General features: G+C 39.1%; 1 long non-coding RNA gene and 1 other non-coding gene across 2 annotated transcripts; one reads left to right on the top strand and one right to left on the bottom strand.

Moving 5' to 3' along the window:
* Positions 1-245: 245 nt before the first annotated feature.
* LOC118855602 lies at positions 246-352 on the bottom strand. Its single transcript, XR_005010772.1, has one exon. It is a non-coding gene; the product is annotated as a U6 spliceosomal RNA (small nuclear RNA).
* A 2,647-nt stretch (positions 353-2,999) lies between these two features.
* Positions 3,000-5,528, top strand: LOC118855332. The gene is made up of 2 exons (XR_005010738.1): positions 3,000-3,038; positions 5,313-5,528. It is a non-coding gene; the product is annotated as an uncharacterized LOC118855332 (long non-coding RNA).
* Positions 5,529-8,992: the final 3,464 nt, after the last annotated feature.

The following is an 8,992-nucleotide window of genomic DNA, read 5'->3' as shown; positions in this document are numbered from 1 at the left end:
TACATTGCATAGTATGAAGATTACAGCTAAAGTTATTCTAAGATTTGTGTCATACTGAAGCTTGAAGCTCTACCACAGACTACATAAAATTTTTAGTATGTGGGAGGATGACACAATCCAGGCACATGGGACTTGCATGCCACCACATATACACCAGGTTCTATTTACCTATTTTATATATATTTTTTTCTCTTGTAAAGATTTTATTTCAGAGTAAAGCAGAACTCTCACCCAAATCACAACCCAAAAATATGGAACGCTTCATGAATTTGCGTGTCATCCTTGCGCAGGGGCCATGCTAATCTTCTCTGTATCGTTCCAATTTTAGTACATGTGCTGCCGAAGCAAGCACACCTATTTTATATATTAAAAATTTTTTTATCATGATTTCTTTCTAAGAGGACTTTAGGGAGTCTGTAAATGAAAACAGAGTGCTTAGTGGGATATTTATGGGTAAAGGAGAATAGAGGGCATGTAAATAAAGCAGAAGGATTAGATCCTGCCAAGGACCTAAGATGGACCAATTCGGATAATTGGGGAACTACACTGGTTCAGAGCCATACCTATGGTAGTATGCCAAAGCTTTTCCTCAGGGTTAATGGGCTTGACAACTTAAAATAATGATTTGAAGAGTCTGAAATTTACGATTTGTTAGATTTTTAAGGAAGATAAACTCTTGTGGAGTAGGAAAATTGGGCTTAGTATTTAATTAGCAAGAATAGTTAGTTAATTTAGGAAACTACCAGATTGTATACTTCTTTTTCCCCACTTCACTATCCATATCCCAGATGAGCTTTTCCTGAGCCTGACCTCAACCTCTTTTACCATGTGTCATGCTGGTACTCTCCATAGCAGTAGATTTTTAGGGTCTTGGGGCTGTTCTGTATAGGGGTTGATGTCCTGTGGTCTCTGTCTTTCTACCATGAGTTGAAGTCCCAGGGTCTCTCCCCATGGAGTTTTGTGTGCTGGCATTGCATTTTATTGTAGTAGTAGGGAGGGATGCCTTGGATTCTCATCTGTAACTCAAATGAATTATTTTCACATCAAGAACTACAAAGTTGATTTAAGTATGTCTTTAGTGCTGCTTATCCCCAGTGCCCCAGTTGCTCATTCAGCTATGCACCAGTCAGAGCCCTGCCTTCTAAGCTGAGTAAACTGGCAGGAAGCATATTTTTAGTTGTTGTTGTAGAGACTCTTACAGATACTGTTGAATTGTGTATTTCCTGTGTTGGGAGAGTCAAAAGTGAAGGATTCCTACTGGGAGAAAGAGCCAGAGATGCTAGGGAGGGCTAAGTTAGTCCAGGGGTGTGTGATAACATGCCAACTTTGAGGAGGGAAGAAATTGGGAGCCAATCCCTTGGGGGTCCAGAGCTAGAGACATTGATACCATGGCACAAATGCTAGGTTTTCTTTATTTTTTGGAGGGGGTGGAGAAGGCAGGGGAATTGGAGTTAAGTGACTTGCCCAAGGTCACACACCTAGTAGGTTTGTCAAGTGTCTGAGGTTGGATTTGAATTCAGCTCCTCCTGACTTCAGGGCCGGTGCTCTACTCACTGTGCCACCTAGCTGCTCTAATGATAGGTAGTTCTAAGCAAGTATCCTTCAAGGGCAGTGAAACTTAGTGTTGATGACCATTGAGATAGCCATCTGAATGTATTCTCTCCTTTCATTTGCAGAGGCTGAAAGCGCTACAGTTTGGATAATCGCTGAGTGCCTACTAGTAGTGATATGTTTATGTTTCTTTGCATATTGGTTCCATTGTTCAGAAAAGGTAAGTGACTTTTTGGGGTGGTGAAGCAGAGGAAGACACTGGGAAATGTAGGTGATGTTAAATAAAAGATACCGATAAAATTTATTTAAAAAGATTTAACAAGAAAGGGACAGGGCTGAACTGAGCCCAGCATTTCACAGTCAGCAGAGTGATCCCTAGGAGGTATAAGAGGGAGCATAGAGGAGGATATGAAGAGGGGTACTGTAGGGAATGCACAGTGTTGGTGGTTGTCACTGTTTCATTTTGTTTTTAAGTTTCAAATACATTAAAAATTTACAAAAAAACAAAGGAAAATAGGACTCCCAGGCAACATCTGTTTTGGCCACCTGGTTTACTCCTATTAGGCCCCAAAAGACAAGGCCATTCTTAAACATTAGTAATTTTAAAAATTAATTTTTATTCTTGAATTTTGTTTTTATGTCACCTAATTTTCTCCTTTACTCCCTTCTCCCCACTCCCAGAAAACTATCCCTTATAGAAAAAAAGAAAGAAAACATTTTGGCAACTATGGAAAAAATATAGCAAAATTGAGATGTTTTATATATATATATATATATATATACATAATTATGCTTGAGTCAAGATTCAATGAGTCCACCTGTGGCTGATCAGGCCAATATTAGCTTGGAATATTCTACCACAGGTCAGGCACCAATAGTCTGTGGAACATTTGGGGTGGTGGATACTCCAAACTTGCACATCCTGCATTTCCTTTGAACTATTTCAATTCTGCTTGCCTCATAGAGCACAGCACCTTCTCTCGTGTGGGCACACCATGCTGAGCGTTCCTGTTCCAGTGTGTCCCATGTCTCACAATCAATTCCAAAGTTCTTAAGGGAGACCTTGAGAATGTCCTTGTATCACTTCTTTTTTGAAAAATTTTAGCCTTTTTTGGGAAGTGGACGTTTTGTATTTGAACAACATGGCCAGATCATTGGAGTTTTCCTCTCTCAAGCAGAGTTTGAATGTTTGGCAGTTTAGTTTGCATAAGGACCTGTATCTGGTACCTTATCCTGCCATGTGATCTTCAGAATTTTCCCTAAACAGTTCAAAGGGAAGTGATTCAGTTTCCTGGCATGGCGCTGGTAGAATGTCCAGGTTTCACAGGCATACAACAATGAGATCAGCACCACAGTCCTGTGGACCTTCAGTTTGGGAATCAGTCTAATACCTCTTCTCTCCCATACTTTCCTTCAGAGCAGCCAAACCCCGCGCCTGTATCAACCTCATTATCAATATGTACATCCTTGGAAAGTATACTACCAAGGTAAGTGAACTTATCCACGGCATTCAGACCTTCTCCATTTGCTGTAACTGATGGTTCCATGTATGGATGATATGGTGGTGGCTGATGGAGCACCTGTGTTTTCTTGGTGTTAATTGTTAGGCCAAAATTAGCACAAGCAGAAGAGAATTGATACAGCTTCAGAGGCTGCGTTGAGTGCACAATCATCTGCAAACAGAAAACCATGCACCAACATTTCCTCCACTTTGGTCTTGGCTTGTAGCCTTTTCAAGTTGAAGAATTTACCATTGGTGTGGTAGCGACCTTGATGCCATGTTCATCCTCATTGAAAGCATACACACGCACACACAGACACACATAAAATCTGATGTGCCACACAAGCAGGGCCCCCTCCCTACTTCTTCCTTTGCAAAAGAGTAGGGGGACATATCTCCTTCATCCTAGCTGTCTCTGGCAGTTTTACAATATTTATTTCTAATTCTTTTACGGTGAATGTTTTTTCTGCTTTCTTTATTGTAGTTGATATGTCCATGGTTTCCATGACTTTGCTGACTTCACTAGTGATTTCATTTTTGGCAGGACATAACCATCCCTCTCTGTTTAGTTATCTTTCTTTTCAAGCACAGCTAGTCCTGATGAGCCTATCCTGGTCCAGTGTTGCCATCTATAGCAAATATAAGTCAATTTCCCAGATATTTAAGTTTTAATTCCCCATAGAATATGACACATCTTCCTTGGTTAGAGACATTTCCTGGGAATGGTTCATTTGCACTTATAAATATACACAGTCACATTTGAGACAGGCATTTCACAGTTAGTAGTAAAGTATGTAGTGAATCAGATTGTTTAAGGGAAAATTAATGGTTGAATTGGTTTATGGACTCAAGGAATTCTTATCTTAAGAAATTATGTTCCCTCAGGCAAGAAGAGTACATTATATTCTTTTTTTTCCAACACTTAATGGTATCTTATTTTTCCAAGAAAATGTGTAAAAAAAATTTTAGCGTTCATTTTTATAAGATTTTGAGTTCCAAATTTTTCTCCTTCCCTTCCCACCCTCCCTTCTCAAGACAGCAAACACTCCTGATACAGGTTATACATGTACATTCCTGGTAAACATATTTCTACATTATTAATGTTGTAAAAGAAGAACCAGAACAAAAGGGAAAAACCATAAGAAAAACCAAAAACCAAACAAGTGAAAATATTCTGCTTCGATCTGCATTCAGACTCCATAGTTCTTTGTCTGGATGTGGACAGCATTTTCCATCATGAGTCTTTTGGGACTGTCTTAGATCATTTTATTGCTGAGAAGAGCTAAGTCTGTCATAGTTGATCATCATACAATGTTGCTGTTACTGTATGCAATGTTCTCCTGGTTCGGCTCACCTCACTCAGCATCAGTTCATGTAAGTCTTTACAGGGTTTTCTGAAATCTGCTCATCATTTCACAGCACAAAAGTATTTCATTACATTCATATACCACAACTTGTTCAGCCATTCCCCAATTTATGGGCATCCTCTCAATTTCCAATTCTTTGCCACTATAAAAAGAGCAGCTATAAATCTTTTTGTACATGTAGGTCCTTTTCCCTTTTTTATGATCTTTTGGGATACAGACCTAGTAATGGTATTGCTGGACCAAAGGGTATGCAGTTTTATAGCCCTTTGGCCATAGTTCCAAATAGAGTGCTTTATTTTCAAGTAATTGCTATTGGCAATTAGATAATTTCTGAAGTCACTCAGATTTAATTAACAGTGTACATTTCAGAAGAAATGATGGTAGACTAATCCAGCCCTACTGGAAGATACCGATGTTATTTTTCAGTGTCTATTTTTATGTTTTCCACACTGTGTCCTGTGAACAGTCTAAAGGTTGTCTGAGTTGTATCGTTTAGCAAAGTATAATAATACTAGAGCTATCACTTTTTAAAAAATGAGTATTTGCTGGTTTCTTCAAAAGTATTTGACTTCTTTTAAAATGTGTTGCAGAAGTAAGTGAGGAAGACTTTGAACCATAAATCTATATTTTAATTTCCCACAAATTTGCTGATTCAGAATTATTATTATGCTAATTGATTGGCTCTTACTTTTTAAAAAAAAAATCTACTATTTTTTACTTCTAGAGGAAAATGGTTTTTAAAAACTTCTCATATTAGTGCCAGGTTGAAACTTTTTCTTGACAGTATAGCCCTCAGAAGAAACAGTAAAGATTTAATTTCTGAGAGAGATGTCTTTTAGTGCCCCATTCTGCTAATAGTTGCAGTGATGTGTTGATCTTCCTCTATTTTACAGCTAGGCAGCAGCAAGACAAGTCAAAAAGGCATTCTCTAGGCAGTGACCACCTTCAGCCTTTGCCACCACAGCAAGTTTCTCCTCTTCAGGAAGGAGCAGCCATAGCCGAATACTTCGAGATTCACCCTTAACCAAGTGGTGCCTCAACTCTTTACTTTTCTTATTCATTTATTTGTTTGTGTAGAAAGGGAGAATAAAGTGGATTAAGACATTCAATTTAAAATGTCTGATTTCTTGCCCTTACCTATGTCATCATCCAAAGGGTAATTGTAATTTTGTTTTTAGCAACAATTTAAAGCAATCTTTCTTCATTATCTCCTGAAAAATGTGAGGGGAGAGAAGGTTACTAAAAGTCTAGTTCCCTTTTTTTGACTCCCCTTTTGTAAACACAAATTTTAGTGGCTGGGGGATAAGATCCCATTAAAACAAAACCAAACCACCTAGTAGTTAGCTGTGAATAATAACCTGTTCTCAGGAGAGTCCCAGAATTAACCTAGAACATATGTGTAGAGCTCCAACAAAAGATGATCGAGAACCTGGATCCAAGGGTCAAGTTTTTTTCCATTTCTAGCACTTCCAACTGGCTTGTTTTTTCTGAGACTAGAAAAGTACCCCTCAAAACAAAGCTTTGGAATTTCAGCTTTGATTTTTTTTTAATTGCCTCAAAGAATTATGCAGAACAGTAATGATCATTCATGTTTACTGATCCCTCAGATTCTCACTATGGAAAGCCTTTAGGATAAATATTTTTACTAACTTTAGTGATAATGAGGGTAAATACATTGTACCAGAGAAGTAGTTTATTCATGATTATTGTGTCTTTTTCTATGGATACCTGACATTTTGCATTATGTTTTAATAATCATTCTGTAGTAGTTTTGTTTCCTTTTTGTTAAACATGAATTTTAAAACTATTTAAGTATACTTAATGTTATAGGAGAAAACATGCAGTGTAGTAAGACTCTGATGAACAGATGTATCTTGTCCTCTTGGGGTGAAGCCAAGATCATGGCTGGAACAGAGGGACTTCCTTAAGCTCTCCCCCAAATTCCTCCAAACACCTGCAAGAAATGGTTCTAAACAAATTCTAGGGCTGTGGAACCCACAAAACAGCAGAGGGAAGCAGGTCTCCAGCCCAGGAGAGCCTGGATGGTGGTTGGGAAGGGTCTATCGCATGCTGCTGGGAGCGGAGTGCCGCACCAGGACAGAATAGACTGGGAGTGGCCTGGAGCAGGCCTTAGGGCCATGAATCATTGAGCTGTGGCAGTTTCCAGACTGCTCAACCCACAAACTCTAAAGACCACGGAGCAGGTTAGTGGGAAAACTGCTATATTGGGTTAGAGAGTGGTCCAGCCCCCAGCCCTGGGGGTGGCTGAGGTGGTGCCGTGGTGGAGCTCCAGAGTCAGCTGTTTCCAGAGTCCCTGGCTCAGAAAGTGGGAGGAACCAAGCGGCCGACCAGAGCAGGAGTGTGGGGCTTGCAATGCCCTGCTTTGATCTGGATCGCAATCCTGGTTGGTGGTTCTTGGGGGAGGAGAAGCACTGCTACGGCAGAACTTTCTGTGAAAGCAGAGGAGAAGTAGCTCTGAAAACAGTTGTTCAGCCCCTAAAGCTTGGGACAAAGCACTCTCTACTCTACAAGCTGTCATACCCTGACAAAAAGCTCAAAGGTCAAGTAGGTGGCTGGGAACATGGCCAGGCAGGGAAAAAGGATGCGGACTCAGACTCAAACTCTTGAATCTTTTTTTTGGTGACAAAGAAGATCAAAACATATAGCCAGCAGTCAACAAAGTCAAAGAGCCTACATCAAAAGCTTCCAAGAAAAATATGAATTGGGCTCAGGCCATGGAAGAGTTCAAAAAGGATTTGGAAAAGCAAGTAAGAGAGGTAGAGGAAAAATTGGGAAGAGAAATGAGAGAGATGCAAGAAAGCCATAAAAAACAAGTCAATGACTTGCTTAAGGAGACCCCCAAAATAATGAAGAAAATAACACCTTAAAAAATAGACTAAACTAAATGGCAAAAGAGGGCCAAAAAGCCAATGAGGAGAAGAATGCCTTGAAAGGCAGAATTAGCTAAATGGAGAAGCTAGTGACTTCATGAGAAACCACGAAATCATAAAACAAAACCTAAAGAATGAAAAAAAATGGAAGATAATATGAAATATCTCATTGGAAAATCACTGACCTGGAGAATGGATCTGGGAGAGATAATTTAAAAATTATTCGACTACCTGCAAGCCATTATTAAAAAAAAGAGCTAGACGTGATCTTTCAAGAAATTATCAAGGAAAACTGTCCTGATATTCTAGAGCCAGTAGGTAAAATAGAAATTGAAAGAATCCCGCAATCACCTCTTGAAAAAGATCCCAAAAAGCCAACTCCTAGGAATATTGTCACCAAATTCCAGAGTTCCCAGGTCAAGGAGAAAATACTGCAAGCAGCCAGAAAGAAACAATTTTAGTATTTTGGAAACATAATCAGAATAATCCAAGATCTAGCAGCTGCTACATTAAGGGACCGAAGGGCTTGGAATATGATATTCCGGAGGTCAAAGGAGCTAGAATTAAAACCAAGAATCACCTACCCAGCAAAACTGAGTATAATGCTAGGGACTTTCAATAAAATAGTGGACTTTCAAGGTTTTTCAGTGAAAAGTCCAGAGTTGAATAGAAAATTTGGCTTTCAAACACAAGAATCAAGAGAAGCATGAAAAGGTAAACAACAAAGAGAAATCATAAGGGACTTACTAAAGTTGAACTGTTTTGTTTACATTCCTACATAGAAAGATGATGTGTACGATTCATGAGACCTCAATTTCATAGTAACTGAAAGGAATATACATATATGTGTGTGTGTGTGTGTGTGTGTGTGTGTGTGTATACTTAAATACGTTATTTTAGCAGAGCTAGCAAGCCTGTGTGACCTCATTTTTATGACCCCCATGTATGTTTAACCATGATACAAGAAGAGGATTTTCCTTAATGGAATAGATTGTAAATACAACAAATTAGATAGTTGACAGAGTGTCAATTGGAATTACTACCCCAGGATCTCTGTTTAAGTTGCCATTAACATTCCACAACATAGTATATGCCCATAAAATATTAAGATAAGGAAAAGTCACATAATTCAAGATAGTGTCTGGGGTCAAGGTTTTCACCCTTAATGGCCATGGACAGAGCAAGGAATGCTCCATCTGGATTTTGTTGATATAAGATAGAGATATCTCTGAGCTTACTCGGAGAACAAAGAGACTGTTAGGATCAGGCTTTTCTTCTGGTTAAGTAGTTCAGGCCCTGAGTCTTATTGAAATTACAAAAATGATATAAAATAGTATAATATTTTCCACATAGGCAACTCTCAAATGTGTACATTCATGCCTCATCTGCCTACTGATCTCGGATCCTTTATTGCAATTGCCTATTGGAAATTTCAAACTGGATATCCAATAGACATTTTCAAATTGGCCTGCTCAAGACAGGCCTTATTACATTTCTTCCCATAACTACTCCATCCTCAGCCTTCCTTGTGCCTGTGTTCCTTGACATCACCTGTGTTCAAAACTGAGTTAACCTTGACTTCTCACTCTCCTGCACTTCTTTACCTCCATAACACCTTTCAAAGCCACCCAATTCTCTCTACTCGCAAAGAAATCACCCTAGTTCAAGGCCTCATCGCCTCT

Source organism: Trichosurus vulpecula, chromosome 6 (assembly GCF_011100635.1).
Source record: "Trichosurus vulpecula isolate mTriVul1 chromosome 6, mTriVul1.pri, whole genome shotgun sequence".
Classification (NCBI taxonomy): Eukaryota; Metazoa; Chordata; class Mammalia; order Diprotodontia; family Phalangeridae; genus Trichosurus; species Trichosurus vulpecula.
The sequence above is the reverse complement of the archived record's forward strand: the minus strand, read 5'-3'. Positions and strand labels throughout refer to the sequence as shown.